Genomic DNA, 27922 nt, shown 5'->3' with positions numbered 1-27922 from the left:
AAAACATTAAAGAATCCAAGCACTAAGCAGCATTTATGTTACTCTTTCATCAGTTATCTTAAAAAAAACTTACATAAAACTGTACATATGAAACTTCAAACATCTAAAATTATTCCCACAGATATTTTCAATTTCAAATGAGGTAAACAACTGATAAACTGAAAAATAAAAAAAACACAAAGCATCAAACTTCATCACATTCTAGTCTTCCTTTTGAGAAAATGGATGAATCTGCTCAGGATCCAGGGCGGGAGTGCTCAAGTTCAGAAGGGAGAGATTTAGATTTGGGGCTTCCTTCTTGCATGTATTCTTTTCAAGGCATTAATTAGCATAGTGCTAAAGGATGGTTTCCTCCTTGTGTAAGACTAGTAATTTTCACCATAGAAATTATATCAAATTTCTTTCTTTCTGAGCACAGTCACAGTAGTATCAGTTGATACAAAATCAGCAAAATGTATCTAATCTCAGATTATTTTCGTCCTTCCAACCCTAAATACAATGGGAATGGAGATGGTGCAAGATTCATTAATTCACAAAAGAATTTCCTTTCTGAGCAGCTGTAGGCAGCTGAGAGCATGAGGTTACACATATTCCTCCCAAAGCTTTGATTTACTTCAATCCCATTGCCCAGTAACTCCTTTCTTTGACCTCAGACATTTCTGGCTTCTCCACTTAGTGAGTAAATGCCTTTTTCAGGTGGGGTTAATACACTGAGTTTTGGTTTTGAAAATTTGTCCTTTCCCAACCCATTTTGGCAGTCAGTGTTACTGACACTCCTTTAGCTTCTACCACAGGTTTTGTTCCTTTCATCTCTCCCAGAAGATGACTCTTTAGGGGAAAGATGTCCCTAAGAGCATGAGTAGGAAACTGGCAGTGACAACCCAACCTTACCCAAATCTCACATTTCCTCCCTCTCCTCCTAAGACTGTAGTTGCCTTTCATATGACCTGCATGTTCTTCTTGCACCCCAATGCCTCAAATCACCACATTGGACATCAGAGACTCTCTGAAATTTTTGTTCAGAAACCACAAACTTGTGGAGTCATGGAATTACAGAATCACGGAACCATTAAGGTTGGAGAAGACCTCCAAGATTATCAAGTTCAGCCTCTGAACCTAGAATCTTCTGAAACAGTTTTTTCTGTCAAAACCTGAGGTACCCCAAGGCACAGCAGGTTACCTGCTGTCTGGTTGTGTTAAAGTGTGCTCTGACTGCACAAAGGGAAATCCAGCAACATGCCATCCACACTGGTGTGTGCAGATCCAGCAGCTCACCATCCACACTTGGGAGTGCAAATCCAGCAACTCACCATCCACACTGGTGTGTGCAGATCCATCAACACACCATCCACACTGGTGTGTGCAGATCCAGCAGCTCACCATCCACACTGGTGTGTGCAGATCCAGCAGCTCACCATCCACACTGGTGTGTGCAAATCCACAACACACCATCTACCCAGAGATCTGAGAGCTGAAGGATCTGATAATGAGGGACAGCCCTATGAAATACAGGAGGGAAAAGGTGGAAGCATGCTTGTAGGTACTACACAGGCAGGGCACTTCCCTGTGCTTTAGGGCCTGGAGTTATTGTCTCAGAGATAAGAGCCCACAAGTGAACAACCAACCAAACACTGGCTAATACCTGACCCTCTGTTTTGGGAAGTCATGAGTACTACTGTAGCTTTAAAATCTAAGTCTAAAAGAAAAAAAAAAATATACTTTATGTTCTGAAAACCAGAGATCAAGCATGTAATATCTTGTTATAATGTAAAATAACTTTTAGATAAAAGGTCAGGATAGGTCTGTAACATATGTAACCACTATCATTAGAACCCCAGCCAACTCTGTCCTCTGCATTGTACTTCGAAGAATAAAAGCTGGCTAATGTCTTCCCATATCTGTTTCTGCAGCAAGAATCCATATGAAGCAGGCTTCTGGAAATTATAAAATCAAGCAGCTGCCTACTAAATACCAACAGCTGCACAAGTGCCTTGCTGAGCCATGGGTAGTACGTGCAACTTCCTTTATGTAGAGTTCCTCGGGAAGGAGATCTGTTAGACAGACAGGCACAAACAGAAAAGGGAAGCATTTTCCTTCCTAGTGCAGTTTTTAAATCCCCTCTCGCCCATTCTTTCATGGCTCAATTTTCTTTTTGATATTAAACAGCAGAAATCCGTATGATAATACCAGACATAAAATCTAAAGAGAGAGTTTCTCGAGTCCTCCCTTGTCTGGGCAATCCCTCCCTGTCCTCAAAAGAAGAAATATATAGGATTTTCATATTTTGAAGCTTGCATGCATGCAGTCTCTCTGTGACAGTGATGGCTGTGACAAGGATTTGTCGGGCCAGCAGACACAATTCACCCATGGCTGGTGGTGCCAGTGCACATGACAGGGTCATCTGTGCAAAGTTCATTTGCAGCTCAGGCTTCCCAATAGCAGCAGCAGCTCATGCCTCGGTGAACATATCCTACCACTGTTACAGGAAACATGAGAAATAGAACCTTTTTCAGACCCCACTTCTTTATGGTCTGTCGAAGAAATCTCTGACTAATAGCAACCACTGGAGATCTCTAAGGACTTGCTACTTACACAGATTCACATATTTTGAATATTTGCAATAATCTGGGGATTTGAGCCCTTGCTAATATTTTCCAAAGCCGAAATTTTAAGTAATGTCAGATCTGTGGAAGGCAAGTTATCTGAAATTGTCTTTAACTCAAGATAGGTTATGAAACAAGTAAAATCCAAATTCAAAATAAAGCAATTCAAGACAAAAAGGGATTATGAGGACACAGACATACAGAATCAAGTGGAAATAAATTGCTGATGACTTAGATCAGGTTTAAGGGAATGTCTTGCCTTGGATGGTTCAGCTAACAAGGTGACAGGCTCTTCAAAATCTTCCCATCTGAGGATTTCTCACATGACTTGTAATTAGAGAAGGGATTCAGCATCTGAAAAACAAGAGTGGTTAAAATGCTGATCAAAACCCTGGGTAGATCTTCTCTGTCGATCAATCCTTACTTTTCATAAAGACCTGCTAAGTGGCTACCAGGATCATTTCATAGAATTACAGAATCAAAGAACGGTTTAGGTGGGAAGGGGACCTTGAAGGTCACCTAATTCCAATCTTCCTGCTGTAGGTAGGGACACCTTCAAATGGACCTGGTTGCTCAAAACCCAGATTGTTACAGAGTGTTAATAACCCTCCCTGATTCCCACACTATCCAAACAGATTTCATATAGTCAGGAAGCACAGTATAAACCCAAAGTATGGTACACTACTGATCCAGACCTGCTGAGTGTTTTCCCTGGCATCACCTCTCCAAAGGGGGAGATCCCTGTGCAGGAGAGAGATATAAAATACCAATGAGGGAGTAACTGCAAAATTTTTCTATCCTGTTCAAGGTATCAATTTGCCTCCTCAGTTTACCAGCCACTGCCCTTCACCCCAGAACAAGATGGAACCAAGACAGATTTTCACCTCTTTTGAAGTGATGATACTGCACTTCTCTACCCAGCTAGCCTGAACAAATAGATCTTTAAAATTAATGAACCATTTTATCCTTGACCTCCTGGGAGGGATTAGACATGACAGTCATATCTAGGAGGAAGAAGCCTAATAGGTTTATTCCTGTAATACAGAGATCTCTGCTTATTTTTATGTAGTTTCCCACAGAGAGTACATAGACACAAATTGAACAATCCCAGTGGTACAAAAGTAGATACAAAAGTAGAGGATACAAAAAGAGATACAAAAGTAGAGGATTTGGTTTAAAACTCCCCCACAAAGGCTGACTTTTTGAGAACCTTTGACAACCTCACTGCTCCCACCTGATCTCTCAGTATGATGGTGCCTGGGCCCTTGTTTCTGGCACACAGTGAAAATACAGTTAGAGGAGTTTATTTGAGATCAGCACTAATTAATAAATCTAAAGATTAAATTGGAATGGTGTTAGGGGTTAGGTATCCTTCCTTTTGCTCCTTCTCACCTATAGAATTTCCCCCATTGGTTGCAGGGAAACCTGACTGCTGGTACTTATTGGAAACACAGAGTTTGGCTGGGCCGAGGGGGAAGGGGGCAGGGAAAAGTGAGGGCGGGGGCAGCTGCAGTTGGGCTGGTTTCTTGGGCTTCAGAGCAGGAGCTGCTCTTGCTTGGAGAATTTGCCATAACCCAAATGGTTATGCCATAACCCAATGGAGCTGCTTCTTCCTCTTCTCTTCTCTTCTCTTCTCTTCTCTTCTCTTCTCTTCTCTTCTCTTCTCTTCTCTTCTCTTCTCTTCTCTTCTCTTCTCTTCTCTTCTCTTCTCTTCTCTTCTCTTCTCTTCTCTTCTCTTCTCTTCTCTTCTCTTCTCTTCTCTTCTCTTCTCTTCTCTTCTCTTCTCTTCTCTTCTCTTCTCTTCTCTTCTCTTCTCTTCCTCATTTTCTTCTTCTTCTTCTCCTTCTTCTTCTTCTTCTTCTCCTTCTTCTCCTTCTTCTCCTTCTTCTCCTTGTCCTTCTTGTTATCCTTCTTATCCTTCTTTGTCATCTTCTTTGTCTTCTTTGTATTCTCCTTCAGTGGGCCTCATACCGTCCTGCCGGGCTGTGCAGCAGTGCCACCGCCATGGAGCTGCTGATCCACCTCATCCACCAGCCCGGGATCTCAGCTCATCCCTCTCCTGATCCACCTCAGCCACCAGCCCGGGATCTCAGCTCATCCCTCTGCTGATCCACCTCATCCACCAGCCCGGGATCTCAGCTCATCCCTCTCCTGATCCACCTCAGCCACCGGCCCAGGATCTCAGCTCATCCCTCTCCTGATCCACCTCAGCCACCGGCCCAGGATCTCAGCTCGTCCCTGCTGTTCCAGCCGACTGTTCCTCAGAGCCCTGCAGGAGCACCGGGACTGACTGCCCGAGGGGTTTGTGAAGCAAAGCCTCTCCTCCATCCCATCTCAGCCGAGAAAGCTGTCACGGAGCCCCTGGTTCTGTTTTCTTGCTAATACTGTAGTTATTGTTGTTTGTTTGGCTGGTTATACACACTAGTAAAGAACTGTTATTCCTATCCCCAGATCTCTGCCTGAGAGCCCCTTGATTTCAAAATTATAATAATTCGGAGGGAGGGGTTCTACATTTTTATTCCAAGGAAGGCTCCTGCCTTCCCTAGCAGACACCTGTCTTCCAAACCAAGACAGATGGGATGAGTTTTTTAATAAGACAACAAAAAACAGATGTGTTTTCCTCAAAGCTTTCCCCCACAAAATATGTACCAGCTTCTCTTTTACATACTCATGCATAAAAGGGCTTGAATTTGGTAGACAATAACATAATGAAATCATGTTCCAATAATGTATATTCTGAGAACTCAAAGTTAGTAAGTAATGACATTTACAACATAGGCAACCTGGCTGTTCTTTAAGGATATGGCAGAATGCCATTTTCCTTCAGCAGTTTTCTGTCTGTCTCCAGTGATATTGCTACTAGTGGGAAACAAAGTCTTCTAAACAATTTCCCAATTCTTACAAATATTCTTGTCTGATAATCCACATGATGTCATCTAAAAATATTATACTCTTTTGGTGTCTGGCTAGTGCTCATCTTCCTTAGTGCCTTATTTGCCATATTTTTTATTTTGATAAATAGAATGATTTAAAAAGTATTCTCAACATGCAAACAAGAAGTCTGTCTGGCCACTGCCTGTCAAGAAAGTGTCCAATTACCTGGTTGGAATACCTGATTAAAGAATACCATACAAGACAGATATTAGTCTTCCTCTAGCCAAAAAAAAAAGGGAAATGTTCTGGATTTATAGAAGTACAAATCAAATCAAAACCAGGCTCTACCTTCTTCTCATACTCCATTTATTCTCTACATTTGCACCACATCTGTACTAAGCTCTGCCTACCATCATTTCAAGACTGTAAATTAACAAGTAGAAAGCAATTTGCACTGCTTAGTTTATGTGCAATTTTAGTTCCAGAGGAAATAAATTTATTTATTGTAACCCAAGAAACTGTGCTAAGGACAATGGCAGGGAAGAAATATTCACAGATAGCACCATATCAGGCTGAATTATAGCATTTACCCAGCAGTGATGTCTGCTGAGTTGTAACAGACAATAATACAAGTGTAACAAAAAGAAGACCATTAAAATGAGATCCTTCTCATCAAGTGCTGTTCTTCACAATCTCCCTTTCTGCCCATCCTTTTCTGTTTTGTAAATGTCACATTTATTTACTACACGTAAAAGTCATATAACATTCATCTATGGAAGCAGTAATGAAGATAATGGCATTAGTTGATTATTTTATGTTCATTTTATGGAAGAAAAAGCTCAGGTAAAATGGAATGACTCAAGAAAGAATTTTATCTGGAGTCAGATATTCGCTATAATTCAATGAATAAATAGATGGTATTTCTACCAGTTTTCACCTGGGGTTTAGCAACAGAAACTGTTCAGAAGGCTTGCCTTTCCCAGATGTTGCCATCCACTTTCCAGGATCCATCATCCTCCATCTGTGAATAAAAACAGTCCTTTCATAGGGCCACTGTAATTTCATCCTGGAAGTTTTCACAATCAAGTAAACTGAATAAGTACAGGTAACCTCAGGGTAGTTTTAACCATGATATGATGGTTTAAATGAAGTTTCAACATGAGAGCATTAAACTGATAAAATGGACAACCCTGCCTCCAAGCCCAGCCCCTTACTGACCAGTCTGACTGAGTTTCTTCCTGAATCTGGATACAAAGCACTAAATGTCTCCACCCAAGCTATAAAAATAAGATAAAATATACCTGACCGAGGTACAATGAACCTGTCTACTTCCAGAAAACAGATAAATAATTGAGAGACAATTATTCATCCTCTGGTCAGGGGCGCAAAATGTATTTTCTGCTTCAGTCAGGATCATTAAGGACATTTCTATATTTTCTTTATTCTGCTTCTTCTTCCCAAATTCTGTGAAATTTCATCTTTGTAGACTTCAGTCCAATTAGAGTACACAAATACATGGAATGACATATGAATTCTGCTTTTAAAGAAAGCAACACCCTGACATATCCACCACTTTTCTTTGTGCTGTTGTTATGTGAATATCAAAACATCTTTCCCAAGTCCATTTCCCTGGCCAAGGCATCACATTCAATGACATGCACCATTTGTTTGTTAAAACTCATCAGTGCTAAGCATGTTTTATGATTTTAATAAAGCCCTGAGAAGTGGTTGAATGATATGGCAAAAGGTGAGAGAAACTGGATGGGAAAGAGGAACAAATAAAGAGAATTTGTATGGTCTACTTATTGTGCCTCCAAAGTACATAGCACAGTTCATGAAGATGATTCTCTCTAAATTCCAGCTGTCACAGAGACATCAGTGTCTTCATGCTGAATATGAATTTCTTGCTAAACCACTCACTCATCTCGACTCTATGTAATGCTCATGTCGCTAAATGATTGCATAAAATGATTTCTTTAATGCTTGTGATTTGTGCTACATGTGGAGCAGTATTCCCACAGAGATCTGAAATTTGCTACCTTAGCAACAAAATCATGTCAATTTAATGTGTGTGTTTACTTTCACTTATTTCTTCAGATGTTTTACCGGAATGAAAATATACTGAGGTATTCCCAGTTCCTAAATCAGGGATTTTAAGTTATGCAAGAGTCAGGATAGTGGATAATATCATAAGCAGGTCACACTATCCACCTCCAGCTCACCTGAGCAGAATCCTCTCAAGCTCAGATGACCACAGGCTGATATAATTCCCAGCAAGCCCAAATGGGATTTCACCTTCACTGAGATTTATAGATTATCTCCTTTTCAGGTAAAGGCAGTTCTGTGCTGGATCAATTTGCCACTATCTGTACTGTTCTGCTGTCCACAAGGTACACTAAAATGACACTTCTAACTGTGCTCTATTCCAGAACTTATAAAATTAATTTAATTTAAAAGGTATGTTAGTTAACACTTTATTTTGGACTTAAATTAAGCATAAATGAAGAATGTTTAGGGCTTAATATCTTCCACGCCACCTGTGGGGTGTCTGGTAGTTATTCAACATAACATAGCTCAGCCTACAGATTATCTTAGGGTTCCTTGTAGAGGAGAAATTGTCTTATAATAGTAATCATTTAAGAGATATCTTAAATCAGAAATAACCATGAATTTTAAGACAAGGAATAATACAACTTATTTTGGCAAAAAATTATATGTTTCAAAAAATCAACATGCAATAAAGAATATTAATCTTTTCCTGGCAACCCTGGTTGAAGCAAACTATTCCTTTTGTATTCTGTGTCTTCCAGAAAGAATTTGGCATATTACTTTTTTAATTTAAAAATGTACCAGGACAATCAATACCTCAATAAACATCTATTACGACTGAGAGAGAAGATGTGAAACTGAAAGCAGCAGAAGCATGTTGTCACCTGCAGCCCCAACAAAGTCAAATATATCAGAGATCACAGAATATTCTGACTTGAAAGGGACACACAAGAATCATCAAGTCCAACTCCATTCCACAAATTATAGAAACAAGATAACAGAACAATGCTCTGTCCGCTTTTTTGTAAATGGCATTTGGAGCCTTGGCCTCACCTGTGTCGCTGGTGCTGTTTTTTCTGAGTTACCAGTGTGACTCTACCTGGCACACCTTCACATGGTGTCAACTCTGCTGGGAATCAGCAACATACACAACTGATATTAGGTAATATTTTTTTCTTTTTTACTTCTGAGAGATGCTTCATTATCTTCAGGGATGGATTGTTTTATTGGTTTCAAGCAGCGAAGAAAAGACAGAAGCACAGTACTTTGATATGTGCACAGGAATGAGATAAATCCAGAGCATAGGAAAAGGCAACAATGCTCCAGTGAGTGTTTCCAAGCCATTTAATTAAATTTTGCCCTGTCTTGCAGTCACATATTTCTGGGGTGACCTGAAGCATCTGAAACAATGGAGCAGAATTTGCTACTCTGATCATGTCTTTCCATTTTTGAGAGGACCAAAAGGGTCTCAGCCTGGGCAAGCAAGAGGGATCTGGACTTTTGGCTTGAGCTAACTGGCACAGAAGGAAGTGAGGCTCAGGCAGGACCCTCTATCAGTCTGTTAATATCAGCTGAAAACAGAAAGGCTGCATCATGCTTCCTGACTCACTTAAACGGGGCAGACAGGGGAAAAGGAAGTGTCACTGCTTAGCAACAACATTTCAGACCATTACAGATGGATTGTGCCACTCAGCAGGACCATGATCCCTTCCACCCCACTGTGAGTGAGGAGGCAAACACATCAAAAAGCAAATGCATGAATTCTAGTCAAGCTTTCATGAGGCTGAATTCTAAAGCAACACCTCAAAAGTTGGTCCTGGTCTCTTCATTCTCCAAGGTGTGAGAGGATGATTGGATTTTTGTCCATGGGTTTGTTGGGGCCTGTTGAGGGTGGGGAGAAAGATTGCTTATGGTATTAATACTAGGAGATATGAAGAAAAAATTAAGTAAAATCCTGCTCTCTAAAGCAGCTGGGGGCACAGCATGGATGTACACCACTGGAGTTAGTTATTTCCCCTTGCAGAAGGGAAAGCACTGGGATTGGAAGGGGCAGAGCAGACTTAGAGCTGCTGGTTACTCCTAAAATCATGAGCATGGGTTCCCTCCTTTTCCTGGAGGAAAAGGTCCCACAGTTCCCCCCTGTGCATCTACTGGCTCCAAAAACTGTCCCAGAAATCCATATAGTCGCCTTGATTAAGGGTGACAAAGTCAGCAAAATGCAGAGCAAAGTGGCAGCTCTGTTCCTGCTCCAGCCAGAAAGAGCAGCATCAGCAAGTTCTTAATGCCCCATTGACTTCTGTGTGATGGCAATACAGATGGTAGAGTGAAAAACCAGCAGTGAGAAGAGCTACATAAAACCCTAGAATTTTAGGATCATTCTGCAGAGTTCCATCCTGTTGAAACACATCTGTTCAGCTGCAGAGACAAGCTGTGCTAAGCTGCAGATTGATCTAAAATAGTCTGAAAAAGGAATGTTACAGCCTGCACTAGCACAAGTGGGGGGCTAAAACAAACAACACAAAACAGCAGTCAGGGTTTGACTTTGGACTAACTTTGACCCACATTAAGAGGAGTAAAGCAGAACAAATAGCCTAAACTGCCCAGTGAAGTGCATCAGAAAACAAGTCCTGCCATAGAGCACTATCTTGTCAGGGATTATATAGAGGTCTATCAAATTGATTTAATATCCATCTGTATTCTGCAATCATTTTGTCTATAAAATAAAAAAGAGTTTAAAAGAGTTGCTTCACCTCACAAACATTTACTAATGAGCCATATCCTGCTGTTTATTTGTATTCTGAATTTCTTTAAGAAGTTCACAGAGATTTAACCTGGAACTGTGGCATTAGGGCTCTGAAAGTTATATTAGGAAAGGAACATAATGATGAATATCTCTCCTTTGAAAAGGTAGAATATGAGACTACAGATGGGACTGGCAAGCAGCAGCACCTACATCCTGCAGCTACTGATGACTGCAAACAAATATTGCAGAGCTCTGCCTTTGGTATTTGGGGAGAAGCACATCTGCATCTCCATTCAGCAGGGCCCTGTAACTCCTGTGCTGCCTGCAGAGCTGGTCACATCTGGGGATAATTCATGGGAATATCCAGATAATGCAATCAGATAATGCAAAACCAAATGCTTTAAAAGGCCAAAGGCAAGGGAAACCTCGAGCACTTTCACTGGTGCAGCCCTGTTACTCTGTTGGGATATGTCTTAATGTTTTTTGGAGAAAAAAAATGCTAGAGAAGAAAATGAAAGGCTTAAATAAAACTGAACACCAAAAAAAAAAAGAAAATCCTAGTAAGCAAAAAAAAAGTGAAATCTCTCATGTCCTATCACAGACTAAAAATCAGTTAGAAATTATAAAAAACAGTAAGAAAAAGACACTGCTTCCCATCACAGGAGAAAGGTTTCAATAATAAATTAATCTCATGTAGTGCATTTATTAATGATCAAGATAAAGGTAAAAATTTAAATGGCAAATTTTTCCTCAGCTGAAAATCATTTAGTGGAGTGTGGGCCAAAGAAAGAAGTGGAAGGGCTCCTTCCTAAGCCCAGAACAACAAATGTAATGCACAGAAAATGCCCAGTCATCTATATGGAGAGGAATGATGTAAAGTCCTAGGATGAGTCCAAGCAGACTAAAATGGTCTCAAGAACAGCAAAGCATCCTTGTGAAAAGTGAGTGAACCACATCATCAACAGGTATTGGGTGAGGTGGGTAATGCATACCTAAATGAACACACCTATGGATAACATACTGCTTTATTATGACTTTATTTAAGCCCTTCATATGGCTTCATTCATAATCATATGTCCAGTTCTAATCAATTATTTACAAAAAGTTTCAGTGGAAGTGGTGAAAAATACATAAAAGTGGTCCCTATAGAAGACATTGAAAAGACAATTGTCAGAGAGAAGCAGTAAACATTACAGACAGTGAAAAGGTGAATCAGATACTTCCAGTTTTTAAAGCAGAGACTCATGTCTCCTACTAGCTTACTAAAAAGTTAGTAACTTACAAAGTTAGTAACTTACTATTAAAGAACCTGAAAATGTAGTTAATCTGGAGAACTGAAATAATTTTTTTTAAAAATCAGACTAATCCTATGCAGATCATTACCACAACTCAAAAAAAGCAGTTGGATTTATAGAACAAAGGCAGCAGTGGCCTAGTTAAGATTAGAAACAACAAACAAACACCTAAACCAAAAATTCAGATATACAGAGAAGTGCATTTAGGACTGAGGGGAAAAAAAACCACTTTAAAATATGCATTTAATTAAAAATTGGTCAGACAGGATTTCTAGTGCCTTCCTCTAAAGAATCTGACTGTTTCAAGAATGCAAGAGAAGTGACAAGTTTCCCCTGGAGTGATGTCTGCTCTTTTTGCCTGTGCTCCTCTACTGGGTAATTGGGAATTGACATAAAATTCTTTGACTTTAATGACGAAGAAAAATAGTGCGTTATCTGCTGGATCTTCTTAGAGAATAATATAAGCAATTAAGGTTTTTGGAAAGATTTTTTCTACTCAATTTTGATTCCCTACTGTTTCCAGAACAATAATAAACATACTGAGCCTGCACTGGACAATACTCTGCCCCTAAAATTGTTCTGTGGCACAGAGCAGTGCAAAAAAAGGGCAACTCAGTTCCCTCACAGCCCCACATATTGCATAGGAAAAATGCATGTTTACTGGGATTTTTTCACAGTCATCATTTTCAAAGATACCAGGAGAATATAGATGTTGATTTTTTGACTGTAATAACCTGCTGGATATTTCTTAGCACTATAATTTAACAGCCAGCTGAATTTCCATTTCCAAAAATCTTAAGAACACATTCTCATTTTCTTACAAAAAATGCAAGTGAAAAAAAAAAGAGGGAATATAATTTAGGCAATTCCAGAAGAAAGTAATATATAAATATATATTTATATATATGAAAAAGTGCTATTAGTTGCTAGGTGACAACATTTTTACCTGTTCTGTCTGAGTATTTGCAAAATACTTACAGACAAGAACATGAAAGTTTCAGCTTCTCATCAGTTCTCTGTCAGGTGAAAATAGTCAAAAAGGCATAAAATCATGCTTGAGAAGCAGTCCAGTATTGCAGGCACCAGCTAAATAATGTATTTATTTAATAATAAATAGGACAACCTATTAAAGCTAGAAATGCAGATGGAAGATTATGAAATGAGATTAAATTGATTAACACCTCATTCATATTGTGGGAGAATAATCAAAAGGAAAGATAAAACTGCTTGATACTTCTCATGCTCCCAGGTGAGGTGCTCTGAATTTTCAGCATAAGGTGAGAGCAGAAGATACAATTTTAGCATTCACACACAAGTTAGGCATCATGAAGTTGAATGCTAGCAGTTCTCCAGTGCAGCAGCACAGAAAATACAGGGCAGACTTGTAGGAACTGCATCACCTGAAACAAAACAGCAGTTGGAAGGATTCTGGAAAAGAGCAGAGAAATGGTGCCACGGATACCAAGAGGGTTTTATGCAAAAAATTAGAAATATTTTATACACCTTGATTAAGGGATTACTGAAGCAAGACACAGTGAAATGTCAACATATTAAAGCAGAGAGATGTGCAGAAAGCAAAATTTAATGACATTTTCTTCTTCCAGTGGACTGTCTTAACTCTGAAAGCAGAGTTTTGACATGTAAAAATCAACTAAAATACTCCCATTCTTTATTAATATACATAAAAATAATATATGAAATTAATATTAATTTTTTCTTGCTTTGATGAATTATGTACATTCCCCTTAAAGTTGTATTTGATCTAGTCATGCAGACCCAGAAAAGGGGGAACTGAAAAACAAGAATAATTTTCATACAAAATGAGATGTGCTGTGACAAACTCTCTCCAGAACTTAACCTCAATTTGTGACACCACTACCACTTCATTGAAAACTGAGAACAAAGGCAGTGCAATCCTCCATCCTGGTAGGGATAGAACAGAGTGACTGCCCTGACCTGCCCTTGCTGGCAGCATTCCTGGCTCTTGGACCTGCTGGCAGAGGAGAAACCACCAGTGGAGGGGCCACTCCCTATTGCTTTCAAAATATAGATACTAGAAAGCATTTATCAAGTAATCACCCTTTCCAAATAATTTAGCATAATTATGGTGGTGTACTACACCTCTCAGTATGAGTTGTGTACTTGGTGGCTACAGGAAAAAAACTGGATTCTCTTGGCTCTTCAAAGTGAGCACAAATGAGACAAACCATGAAACAGGAATTAAATCTCATTTAAAACAGTACAGTACATTAGTGCCTGATTGCTTTCTTAATCACTTTTGTTCTGTACAGAGCATCTTTCTTAATCATTCTTTTACCCTATACATAACAACCCCCATATAATTATACTGCTTTAACATTATATTCTTTTGAATTAAGGAAGTACCTCCTCTGCTCTTAGTGACAATTATTCCACTTTGTGAAAGAAATTGGTTACTTTTTCCCAGCAACAGAGCTGACGTCCATTGTGATACCTAAAATATTGCTTGGTTAGTTAAATGGTGAGCACTTTCAGAAATCATTATGTGATAATTATCTACCTATTTTAGTATCATGCTTTTAATGAATTTGTCTCCATACATGAGGTCTAAGAATTCCTTGTTAGGCTTTAAGCCTAAATCTTAACAAAATAATTGAAGCTACACCAAATTTCTTTGCTTAACACAAAACTCAGTTCTGTTTATCTTCACTGTCACTTGCCAGCTCTGGAAATGGCTCCCAATTACATGTTTCTTTCATCATATTTGAATGCAATTTTTAACTCTCTTACTGTCTTAATGTTCACCAAATCTTACCTGTCTGTGGCTACATGGTGGGGTTTGATGGTCCTGCCATGGTTGCAAGTGGACACATGTACATTCTGGAAAAAATTAGAAAAGTGTCAATAAAAAGAAATGTTTTTGGCAGCATCTGCAATGAAATGAATAAACAGGTGATGCCTAAACTTCTCTTCTCTTTGAAGGTTATTAATGTTGAAAAGTCAGGAATGTTATGGACTCTGTGTGCAGAGTATTAAATGGTGGAGCTGCATTGCTACTGACTGCAGTACTCTGCAGTTGGAGATCCTGCTCTCTCTGAGGAGACAAAACAAAGAAACAGACAGACAAAAACAAAGAAATGAACAGAAAAACAAAACATACTTGCAAAAGTATGCATTTACCATTTTACAGGAAAAATTACTAAAATTGGAAGTTTGACAAACCACGAGGCCAAGCTCCTCATGGCTCATCAAAGCTCAGTGTGCTCCACTCTGAAGCAGGATGCCTTTGATCTTTCATGTAAATATCACTGAATCAGTATATCCTGTTTCACTATTTGAGCTTTGACTCCCAGGGATTTACAACTGGTGATAATTCATGGCTGAACAGAATTGGTCCAGAGCAAAGCAAGCGGAGTTAGTGCCACTTCTTCAAGGGAACAAATATTCAAATCAGCCTTTAGGGTTCCTCTTAATGGAAATACTTCTTCTTTGATGAGGAATATTGATATAACAGCAATGGGTCTTTTAATTAATTAGTGGGTCATTAATCTGCTGATGTCTAGAGATTATGAAGTCTTAGTATGCAAAGAACTAAGAAGTTATTTCAAAAAACTTTAAATGCTGAGCTTATCTATTCAATGAGGAGTTGAAACCCAATGTGAGAAGAGGCAGAGCTGTAATAGGAACTATTTGTTCCAACATCTGTGTTGCTGTTCCAAGACTTCATAGTAAACAAATAAGCACAGTAAAATCTCTTCATGTCTAAGCAGTTATTTCAGCTTTTCTTTTTTTTTTTATGAACTAAGCACTAAGTGCATCTGGCTGAGTCTAACAAACTAATCTTCAATTATAAAAATTCATAAATGAAACAGAAAATATTTTCATTAATTACAAAACAAATGTAGAGAATATCAGAAGAACTCAAAATGGCAGGACTGCTTTTGGGTTTAAGTTCTTAAAGAAATAAAATAACTATTTTTTTTTCTTCTTAGGTGCTATTTATCTATGAGTTTATCCTTAATTTCCTCTTCAATATTTTCCCATGCAAAGAAATTATGATGCCACTTACAACATGTATTTTTAAATTAACATAAGTATGAATTTCAGGTTTATTATTCCCCCATGTGGAATATCCTATGAAATATTCTACTTCATCTCTCAGGAAATCATTACACTTTCCTCATCTTTCTCATGTTTTAACAATTCCTTTTTTCCTCACTGGCCTTGAAGACTGTAATTTTGATATCCTCTGGGCAAAGCAGTGTTGTACATAATCCACTCTCATGCCCCATTTTAGCCCATTAGCTGCTCTGTTCCAGTCTTAACCAGAAAATAATATTCACAGTTGTTGCCTTGCACCTGAAAACATTCCTGGGTAAAAGAACACCTTTTCCAAAGCAAAGTATGAGAAGCAACCACAGCAGTCACAGTGCAATATTTGCTCCTGACTGAAGCTGATTTCTTCCTGAGCCAACTGGCTCCCAATCTGCCACTGCCCCACCCTGCTGCAGTATTTAGGTGCCACTGTCACCACTTCTGGTTATGCACTTCTAACCATCCCCTGGCCTGGAGCAGCAGAGCATCCTCAGCTTCAGCCTGAAGGAGGTGTCTGGACCCCAATAACACCATTTGTTTCTGTTTTATGAGTTACTGAACCATACAGCCATCTCTACAGCAGGCATTGAGCTGAGATCACAGAGGGAACTGACCTCATCTCCTGCTACCTGAGTCTCCTTCCCCATGAAACTGGGGTCCCTGAGCAGCCAGGAAACAGCAGGGACCTCCTCTAGGCTCCTAGGTGAGCAGGAAGCCAAATCACTCAAAAATGTTAATTGAAACTGTCTCATAGTTTTCTTTCAGCTCTTTCAAATTCACAAGATGAACAGAGCAAATATCCTGTCCAGTAACAGGTTTCTGACAGGAACCAACAGCAGAGGCTTAGAGAAAACAAGAAATGAACAAGGATTAGCACTGTGAAGTTTTCCCCACTGCATACTCCCATCTTCTGGCAAAACACAGCTCAGAGACTTCCTAAACCAAAGTTTATATCTGCATCCTTCTTTTTAATGATTATTTTCTTCTTTTCATTAATTTATCTTTGGGCCTTTTTTAGCTTTCAAGGTCCACATCATGTGGTAGCAATGTGGTGCCTCTTCTGGGTAACAATTTTCTTTCTTGTAGGCTCTATAAACAATGTGCAATCATTTCAGTTGCAGCTCTACAGGTCCCATCCTGTGAGAAATAACAAACAGTTGTTCCTTCTGTATGGTGCCTATGGTTTTATATATTTCTTTCTGTTCAACCTCCCTTTAGCAACTGTTTTGTACTTTTTATCATTTTCAGCCTTCTTTAGATAAAACCAAAGATACACAAAATGCAAACAGAGAATGAATTTGAAGTGACATAGTGATATTTTCTGATTTTTCCACTGAAGTCCTCCCACTAATTGTTTAATACACCATCTGCATTTTGACCACTGCTGAACATTGACATTTTGAGTTGACATTTTTTTGAACTACCCACAGAAGTGCCAAGATATATTTCCTGAATGGTAATAAGTAATTTTCAGACCAATTTTCTTTGGCTTAGTCAGGGTTGATTCCATCTCTTCTCCCCCTTTCTCCCATTACTTTGCACAAATAAACAGTTAATTTCATCTGCAAGTGGATTACAAATCTTTCAGCCTCATTAGATTCTTTTGCAACTTCTCACAGCCAATTTTTGTGTTTACAAACCAAAATAATTTCATACTGCCTATAGGTAGTTCCTTTGCTGTCATTGCTTTGCCAGATTCTTTGTGAATTTTTATCCTAGCCTAAAAGTTCTAGATAAGCTTTAGAATTACATTCTTGTAATTATGAGCTTTCCTCCACCTATATCAGCATGGGGGAGATCAGAAATATAGTAAATAAGATGGAAGATTTAGAAGGAGAAGGAGTGAACAGAGCTGTTGTGTCTGGGATTTCTTTTGTCCAAGATCATACTTAAGACTATTTTCAAATCAAATGTACCTGGTTTCTCTTCCCTCTTTGCAACTGGTGATCCCAAGTAAATCTATAAAGTCTAAACTATTGATAAAAGTGGGAACTGAGAGGAAAAAAAGTGTATATAGTTATATAAAATTCACTGGCACCACAGTTCCAGCTCCATTCCAACTAAAATCTGAGATTAAAGAGAAGGGGAGAGAATCAGTACAGTTGCTGAAGACAACAGTTTAGTCATCCAAGGCATTGCTGGCCCAATGACTCCTTTTGTTATCTAGTAAAAATGTTTTTTTACTAGATATGAAACTAAGTTTTTAATTAAGGTTAGAAAACTACTTCACTCTTTTATTTATAGCTCCAGGTATAGTGTTCAGCATGCAACAACATCCCTGTGTAAGTAAAGGATTTTTTCTTTGTTTTCTCTGGCACCTCACTTATTCTGCTGCCTGAACTGCATTCTGTTTGTGCATCCATTCTGTAAAGCGTTATTTAAATGATGATAAATTCCCTTCCTCCTTTGGATACCCACTTCATTTAATACAGAATATATAAATGCTTCAACAACAAAAAAAAACAATGATCAGGGGAGGTCTCATTTTTTTACTATCCCTTCAAAGCAACATTCCTTTTTTGTGTGTTTTCCCCTTGCAGTTATTTCTGTAGCATTGAAAACCATAATCTGTGAGTGTTTCATGAGCCATAATGAGTTCTTGTAGTATCATCCTGGGAAATGCTGTAGATTTCAGATTGCTTCACCAACCAATCCCTTTCAAGCTCCTTCCAAAATGAACAAGGCGGTGAAAAATAAGGTAATTAGGTAACAGTGGTTCAGTATTATGTGGAATGTTGTAATAAAGTAGGAGAGAAAACCTTTAACATTCAGTTCTTTGGTATTCTGCAGTGAAGTTCATAGTATTTGTAATGCATAAGGCTGGTACTGTTATATCTCAATACACACCTCTCTAAATTCTTCACTTTTTTTCTACAAGTCAGAGCAGATATTCATATTAAAAACCATTAATTTAATCCACTAAAGGCTATAAAAATTCAGAGTATGCTGGATCATTCCTAACCTAAGCATTTACAGAAACTTTGTAATTGAGAAATACTTACATTTCACTGAAGAGCTCAATCATGCCAGAGAAGTTTTCAACTGCTGACAGACCAGAGTTATTTGGAATATTCATTTTATGGTTAAAAATGAATTTGACTTAAGGTAAGAGAAAAATGCTTGGCTCTAGCATGAGTTTGCAGGTGATCTATATAAACTTGAGAGCAAGTCACTACAAATAACATCTCACTCACATGGCCCATTTCTGATTAACTCTTTCCTTGATCTATTTGGATATATTTGTCAGTAAAAATGCCAGTTGTTAGTATCTCTATTTATAAATGCAAGTCTAAAAGTATAGACCATACAAGTTTCCCAGTGCTTCAGTGCCTATTCCCTGCTTAAAAATGAACAAGAAAAGAGTATCTTATTTCCTCTTATTCTCTGCCTTTTAAATCCTATTCCGTGCCTACTTCTTCTGGCTCTTCCTCCCCCCTTACAAAAGTTTTAAATCATACTTTTACAGCCTGTGGGTCTCACTCAGGCCTCAAGCAAATATTTGTGTATATAAGACACATATAAGCAGTTCATCTGAAACAAAACCTCTTTTTGTGTTACCTGTGAAGACTCTAGTTTTGTTAATGCAAATAATAGTGCAGTGTCATTGCAGGTAACATGGAACAATTAACCCTAAAAGATGCAGAAAAAGCCTGCTCCAAACCTTGAGTGCACCTGAGCAGCAGTCTGGATCAGATGCACTAATACAGTCAGATTTGTGCTCCTTTTTCTTGGTCCCTGTGCTAGCTGTTTCTAATCACATGCAAGCGCCTTAACTCTCCCCCTCATCACTGCTTACAGGAGTGTTTGCTGCTTCTCTGAGAACTTTCCTACTGAGAGTATTTGTCAAGTAAGAGATCTCCCGTGCTTAAATCACATAGGAACCTTCTGTCTGAGTGTGGGAAGCAAAAACCTTGCTGCCTACAGATGGCAGGAGAGAAAAGATGCACATCCCCTCCTGCCCTGCCTCTGCAGCGACTCCGGGAGTCCCAGGGACCCTCAGCTAGAGATTGCCTTAGCAACCACGTGTTAGGGGAGACATCCTCCATCTGTTTAGCCCTGTAAATAGAACTGAGATCTTGTGAAGTCTATCAGTAGAAGCACAATGGGAATTCTTTCCCTGTATTTATTTTTGAAGTATTTTCTCTTTGCTTAACAGACAGACTGGACATGAGTTTGCTATCAGCCCATGAAAGATTGGCTGGAAAGGTGCACCTTTGCAGGTGTCACCCCAAAAGAGACTCCTCCTGCAAAGCAGAGCAGGACATTTCCCTGCTGAACAAGCTACAGGAAAGGAGGATTGACTGATATGAGCAAGGAAAGAGACAGGTCAGCCATCCTGGTGCATGTCAGTATACACAAATACAATTTCACAGCAAACAAAAGGGTTGGATTTTGGTAACACCTGTAGAAGGGTCAATTCCTTTTCTCTAATTCCTTTCCTTTACTAAGTCAAAGATATTTGTCTTGTGAGAACTGCTTATCTTTGCTACTGAGGCATGCTGTGAGTATGCTCACCAGAATTTCTGGTGTGGTTTGAAAAGTACAATACTGCATTTCTTGAATATTTAGAAGAAGACAAAAAAAAGGATAAATTCAGAAAGGAAACAGCTGATGGTTTACTGGCTGCTCTGTATCTGATTTCATCTGATTTGATATGTGTGCAGGGACATTCTACTTATATTCATTTGAATTCAAGACTCTTACCTCACTTTCCCTGTCCTTTACCACCTCCTCTTTCTTGCTCCACACTGAAAGGTGTGAAGCACTTTTATCTTTGACTCAGTATAAAAATTGCCCTAACTAGCATTTTCAAAAATGAGGAGTTCACAGAATACCTTTGATATTAAACCTGTAGCATTTGAAAGGATATCTCTAGGTTTAGAAATCTGGGGGGAAGGGTTGTTCTTTTGTTTGTAAATTGTTCAGATAATGACATAAAAACCTAAGGGATACTATTAATACACACTAACAAACTGCATTTCTCCTGTCTATGTAAAGACAACAGTGTAAAACCCTGAAAGTGCTCTAAAGTTCAGGGAACAGTGGGATGCTGATCCTTCTGATCATTAGTATAACTCTCTTAAATACAGTATTATAATTTTTAGTTTAAAAATCGATTCCTGTCTAGAAGCATACTAAATCTCTGAGGCAGTAGTTTGCCTACTGGAGGCAAAGTTGTATAGCTCAGTTTTAAGAATGGCCATTTTCCTGCTTTACTGAAATACTGTGAGGTAGTGATATACACAGAGCAATCATGAAACACTGTAGTAGCAGGAAAGAGCTCTGAATGCCTTATTGATTCCCTGATTTTTCTGATCCTTTTACTATCCACTGTTGAGCAGTGTAGGAAAAGGTGCTCATAATTGTGGCATCTCCATAATACTATATACACTATATAACACTATAGATTTCTAAAGCTTACACCATAACTGCCAATCTCTCCCTCTACCATCTGCTTTTCCCTCCCTTAGAGCACAGCTGCCAGCATCGTATCTTCAATATTCTGCACAGAAATGAGGATGATTCCAGCTGGGATATCTGGGGACATAAAGAAATAAACTAGTTTCCTCTCTTGTGTGGAGCTCAGATCTTTGGAGTCCAGCGAACAAGCTCTAGTGACTCCAATAAACCCTGCATCCAGATTAAGGTGTCTCAAGAAAGAGCAGAGGATGGGAAGTAGTTAACAGCAGCAGCAGCAGGGACAGTCAGGCAGTGCTGTAAGAGCAAGCCCAGTACTCCCAGGCACTGCATCTTGTCAGAATTGCCAGTCTTGGTATGAGACCAAATGAATCAAAACTGGCTTCTCACAATTTCTTCTTTCTGAGGGTCAAATTAATTTACCTGCCCTTCAGCTCAGTCCCTGCCCTCATAACCTTGTAATACATGCGTAAAGAAGTGTCACTTTTTCCATGATCTGGGAATTAAATTACTACAATAAGGGTCAATTCGATCTCTGACAGACTTAATGTAATATTTAGAAGTCTCTCAAAGGCTTTCTGCACTTGGGCACAGGCAATCTGTGAATCTGAGTTTGCTTAGACCTGGACTACAGAGTAAAAAAATGCTGACAAATTTTCCTACATGTTTTCATTTGTCAGGAAGCCTGAGAGAAAATAAATACTTCAAAGAAAATCTGAATTTTTTTCTTGCACGACATTAATAGCATTGCCTTTTAAGTTCAAGGCAGTTAAACCAAATAAACCCACTTAAATTACTGAGATGATGTGGAGGGTCAAAAGTGGCATGTGAAACCTTTGCCCATGCCACTGATGCCTATATTGTAAATAACTGACCTTGTGGAAGGCAACATGATGGAGAGAAGGTAATTTTTTAATAAAAATATAATTGAGCTCAATATTTCTGTGAAATCCAAGCACTTTTTGTGAGGGAACCACAAAGATTTCATGAGTTTAGGCCTATGATACCTTTCTCTACAGTATTAGCTCAAACTAAAAATCTCTTAGATCTCAATTTGAGTTGATGGAGGGATTTTCCACTTACAGAAAACATGTTTAATGCAATATCTCTGTATCTTGATGATATTGTATGGATCTCACTATTTACATCCTTTTGTGTACAATTCAAACATTCTTGTGTGTATAAAAACTTATTAGGAAGACCTCATATCCTTGAAGAGCCAGGGTATGTATAACCTCTCACTAGACATACTGAACAACACACTCCCAACCAGGTGTCAAATTCTCTCAGCTGTTGATGCCATTATTAATCTAGTGGTTACCACCACAAAAAGCAATTTTTCCAGGAAAACACAGATCAGCTTCACTCATCTCAGGAGAAATTTGTCAAACTACTGAATAAGTCTAGAGAATTCAAGCTAATGTCATTAGAAGGGCTGAGGAGGAGAATAAAAAATTTCATATACTGGGAAGAAGTGATGGGGGAGTGGGCCAGTCTGTGAACTTACACATTTCAACTATCACATATATGCAGCTGATGTAATTAAAAGTCAAGAAGCTCATGGAGCCAGCTGGGCACTAAAGCAGGTTTTGAGGAAAACACTGTCCTTCACTGAAGTGCAGGGCAGTAACCACCTGCTCAGGGGCAGTGTGAAGACAGAGGGAACACTTTTATCTCAGGCCATTAAAGCTATTTCCCTGCAGTCACTGTGCATTTTAATGATTGTTCTTTGACAAACAGCAATTAGTATGCTGAAGAGCTTGACAAACAACTAATGAAGAAGTATTTTTCTTATCTGCCTGAAGGAAAGGACGGAGTTATGAGTGAGTTGAAATCTCCCAGAGAAGATGGAGAGGTACAGGTGAAAAAGAGAGAATTTAAAAAGGCATCAGGGAATACAAAAGGCATCCTAGCAATGAAGCTCTGAAAAGCAGGAACTAAACTTTGAACAAGAGAAAAGAAACTTTAGATGGGCTTTACCAAGGACACAAAAAGGCAAGCAGAGGTCAGGAAAGATGGGTGTGCACATGATCCAGGAGCAGCTTCCAACAGATCCTAAACTTTACCCAAAGGATGCTTTAATCCACATGACAGCAGTTAAAGGAAAAGAAATGTGTGCAGGCTTTTCTTTGTGCAGACAAAGCACGAGGCAGTGGTGCTTTCAAAACTGCCTGTTCCTCTATGAAACTCTGTATTTGTCACAGTGGCTTTCCAACCTGCCTGGAATTGTGGATGAATAAAGAAGTTCAGGAGTTCTCTATTAACAGTGTCATGGTAGTTGCACTGGGGGCTCCACTCTGGCTCCTTCCTGGTCCTTATTTTCTCTGTAATTCTTTTTCTACTTTTGTGATAGTTTGATGTGCACATGGTTAGTGCTGGCTTAGAGCTTTCAGTCGTATTTCAGCAAAGTACAGAAATACTTTCCAAATCCCAGGAAACCCAGAAGACACCACATAAGAGCCTACATATCTTGATTTTGTAGCAATTCAGAGTCACTTGGTCCTTAAAAGCCTTGAAAAATTTATTTCCCATGAATTAATTTTTTAACTTTTTCAAGATCTTTCTACAGTTCCTGGAGACCTCTGTTTCCTCCAGACTATCCAGCCCAAAGAGAGAACCTGTCTACTGCTATCTGCCTTGCAGTGAGCATCTGGCATGTGTAGCAAGTTAATGTGGTTCCACAAGTTATGTGGTTTACAAATCACACATACTGATACTTTGAAAATTTTTAATTCAGACAGAGGTATAATAATACAATGTCTGTAATAATTTTGTAGTAAAAATATTTACTTTAAATTCCACGCTTATATTTACAGTGCAGAGACTTTTGTCTGAGTCCTGCAGGTGCACAAGTATGTGCCCACCTTTACCTGGGTGGATTATCCTTTAGGGTGCACCTGCACCTGTCTGGTTTTAGCTCAGACCAGCAGGATTCAGTAAATCTCCCAGATGTCCCCTTGCCTTGGTTCATGTGGTGGAGAGATTTTTGGGAAGATGGACCCCATGGGAGCCCAGCTGCCAAGCTGGTCCCAGCCACACCTGTTTCTGTGCATGGGCACTTTGCCATTCTTCACATCCTCCAGGATGCCACGCAAGGGTTTCACAATTCCAGATTGAGTTTTGCTGGAATGAGGCTTGGAATGAGGTAGACACCAGGAATAAGCTATGCTGTGATTCCAATCTTGTTTGTCCTCGTGAAGAGCAGATTTCAAGTCCTGTCCTGGATTTCTTGGTTCTCAGGGTATCAGTATCGCTTGCACAAATTCCTGGATCAGGAAAGAGAAACCTGCACTCTGTGCTTAGTTCCCTGTCACTTCCTATTCTGTGTCTGATTTCTCAGATCTGCCTCCAGCTCGCATTTTCCTTTAGGGCTGATTTTGCAGCAAGCCCTACAATACTGTAAAAATACTGCTCCAGAGATATTACTGGGAAGAAAATAATTATGCAGCCAAACAGCAGCACATATCTGCAAGAGTGAGGAGGTATTGCTGTAATCGACAGCATTCATTATTCAGGATTTTTTTGTTTTAATTTTACTTTCTGAGGAGCTAGATTTATTTTCATCCTTTATGTCTTGAACAGTAATTATTTTCATTCTAAATTTTTATGAGAGATACCCTAATCTTCTTATATTTATTTTTTGAATACCATTAACAATACCATTATACCCATTTGCACTACTTATGGAATAAGATAAAATTAAGGATAATATTATCAAGGTCTTTTCCTTTGCATATGCCTTTTTCAGGTGGGTTAGGCCATAGTTGTTCTTTAATTTACGTCTGGGTCACACAGGCTAAGATATATGGGTAAAAATGAAAGAGGCAGTCTATGTCACCTTCCCCATGTTCTGTCACAGGAAGGGACTGTGAGTTTCCATCTCCTTTCTCAAGGGCCATAACAGATTTCCACCACAGAAACAGCTTCCCAGTCTTTGTAACTTGATGGCTCTGTCATGTGTGGCATTTTGGTGTCAAACTCACATTTGCCTTATGGAATTGCACTTCAGTCAATCTCTTCAAAGTAAAGGAAGAAGAACAAAACGTAACCCTGGATACTACCATTTGTTTGAGAAAATATAACTAGGATGAACAAACCAAACAAGAATTTTTACTGATTTAGTTTCCCCCAAACAGTGGCAGCCATAAACAGTTCATCTGTAAGGTTCTCTGAGGAATGCAACACTTTAACTCGGTTTTCTCCTAGCTTGAGACAAGTTGTCAAATTCAGCTCTTTACACTGTTTAAACCCCAAATCCTTTGGACTTATGTGGGCTTCACAGTAGTATTGCACAGCTGAAATTCATTTAATAACCCAAAAGAGACTTGCAGTGTGCTTTTCTTCCCTCTCCAGTTTAACAGCACTAAGTCTGAACATTATAATCAAAAACCCATATCACAGTTTGCCTTTGGGCTGTTTGAAATGGAGAATGAGAGAAAAGTACCAGGGCATGGAGTGCCATGGAAGAACTAACCTGTGAGCAATTCAGGCATAATTTCTTTACAAGAAGGGCATTATGAAATAAATTGCTTGGGGCATTCAGGCAGTGAGGCAGGCAAGTACCATAAATCAGCTCTGAAATATAATCTGGGAGAGTGGAAGTGGGAGTAATGACAGAGTTTGAGCTCGCTGGTTAGGAATGCCATTTCTGTTTGGGATAAATAATTGTTCTGAGCTGAAGGTTCACAATGGCAACTGGGGAAGCAGAGGGAAGACCTGGGGTTGGCCAGAGGAGGAGGAAATGACAGTTTTACTCTAGGTCTATTGCACTAAACTGTGAAAGGGTCCTGTGTAGGTACTGCCAGATAAGTTATTTTACATGTTTCTTTTGTAAGGGGCAGTTTTATGTTTCCTTGCTGAGTTCTCATCTTACTTGAATGTCAGGAAGGGGAAGTCTGGGGCCTCTTTTTTTTGGGTCTTTTTTTGTGGTTTTCTATTTTCTTTTTATATTAAATTTGGAGGACATCATATTTTGCCCTTTCAGCTCAGTAATCAAATCCCAGAGCATGGTACATTACCTTTCTGGCCATTTGGTCATGGTTAGATATAATTGTCATCTTGACCATTCAGCACCTCCTCAGATGAATAATGAGTGGGTGTTATGAAGAAATCAGGCTTTTTACTTCACGTGGAGCTCAGTCCAAAACTTTAATAAGGAGTATTCAGGGAAAGGCATGGGCACATAAAACAAATAAAATATAACTGAGAAACTGTTTGAGGTGTGTTCAAACATTTGAGTGAAGAATTATAAGAGGAATGTATAAACACAGAAAAGACATGACAATATTTTTATGACAATATAAAAAGAACTCCAACTGTTAAATGTGAAATAACATATGGACATACAGCAACTCCCTTCATTTCTCCAAATCCTAATGTTGTGTTTTAACCCTAGCCAGTAATTAAGTACCATACAGCTGCTTACTCCAGCTTGGTGGGATGGGGAGGAGAATAAGGAAAAAAAGGTAAAACACATGGGTTAAGATCAGAAAAGTTTGATAACAGAATTGCAATAAAATAAAATGATAATGATAATAATGTAGTGTAAAGGAAAACAACAAAGAAAGGAAAATTAAGAGCAAGAAGAACAAGTGATACACATACCTTAGCCATGGCCCATTATGGATTCTTGTGCATCTCCTCACTGTCAGAGGATGGGAAGATGAAAATTCCCTCCCTTAGAATAAGCACTGCTTAGTAACAATCAAAACATCAGAATGTTATCAACATTACTCTCATACTGAACCCAAAACACAGCATTGTACTTGCTACTGTGAAGAAAATTAACCTATCCCAGCTGAAACCAGGACAACAAACCAAGCTCTTGCAGAATTAGAAAAATTTTTTTTAAAATATGTGTCTGCTTGCACCACTGGTTTTTCAATATGTAAAACACTTTAGATGAGTTGGTTTCAGACTTAAACTCTAGGCCAGCCTAGAACACAAAGAAGTTTCATTCAAGCTCTACAAAAGTTGGTTCTTGATCGTAATCACTGAAACTAAAAACACCAAGGAGGAAAACACAAGTCCTATTGTTTTAGTAACAATGGATCATTCTTCTTAGCCTTGCACAATTTTGAATCCTGATGCTGTTTGCACCTTTTCCTCCCCAAAGCTCTTTTTCTACTTTTCCTACTTCTTTTTGTCCTTCAGCCAGGCAGCTCACACAGTGCTCATTTCTAGATATGTCTGAGGCTGGGCTGCTTCATCCTTCCTGCTGCTCAAAGGTTTGTACCTCCATACCTGGAGTTTTTCCACAGGCACATCTCTGCTACTGAGCAGTGTTACCAGCATGAGGGGGTTTCTCACAGAATCATAGAAGAGTTAGGGTTGGAAAGGACCTTTGAAAGTCATCTAATCCAAACCCCCAGCCATGGGCAGGGACACCTTCCTCTAGATCAGGTTGCTCAGAGCCCCATCCAATCCAGGTTGAAAGTTCCCAGGGATGGAGTAACAGGCACCTCTCTGGGAACCTGTTCCAGTGTTTCCCCATGCTCACTGGAAAGAAATTCTTCCTTATACCTAATCAAAAGTGGGCCATCTTTTAGTTTAAAACCATTATGCCTTGTTCCAATGCAAAAAGTCCTGCTAAAAAGTCTGTCCTCATGTTTCTTTTATCATGAGAAATACAGCTCCTAAACTCACCTCATTCATAAAGCTGTTCCCAGAGCTGACACCTTAATAAAAGAATTAACAGTGATATTCTAAATGATCTTATCTTCCCCTCACCCATTTACTCATACAACTATTGTCAGCTTAGAGGAGGGGCAGGACTGCTGCCAAACAAGATTTTCATGCAAAAATTGTGATAAACAGCCTGACAGCGATGACACAGAATGTGAAATCCTTCACATCTGCTTTCCCCA

The 27922-nt window shown here is 39.1% G+C and overlaps 1 long non-coding RNA gene across 1 annotated transcript; it reads right to left on the bottom strand.

Annotated features, from left to right (window-relative positions):
- Window positions 1–249: 249 nt before the first annotated feature.
- On the bottom strand, window positions 250–27015 carry LOC111928413 (uncharacterized). Its single transcript, XR_002864104.2, has 4 exons — window positions 26661–27015; window positions 14359–14423; window positions 6415–6498; window positions 250–2957 (listed from the first exon to the last, which is right to left on the bottom strand). It is a non-coding gene; the product is annotated as an uncharacterized LOC111928413 (long non-coding RNA).
- Between the last annotated feature and the right edge of the window lie 907 nt (window positions 27016–27922).

Source organism: Cyanistes caeruleus, chromosome 5 (assembly GCF_971803275.1).
Source record: "Cyanistes caeruleus chromosome 5, bCyaCae1.hap1.1, whole genome shotgun sequence".
NCBI classification, from domain to species: domain Eukaryota; kingdom Metazoa; phylum Chordata; class Aves; order Passeriformes; family Paridae; genus Cyanistes; species Cyanistes caeruleus.
The sequence above is the reverse complement of the archived record's forward strand: the minus strand, read 5'-3'. Positions and strand labels throughout refer to the sequence as shown.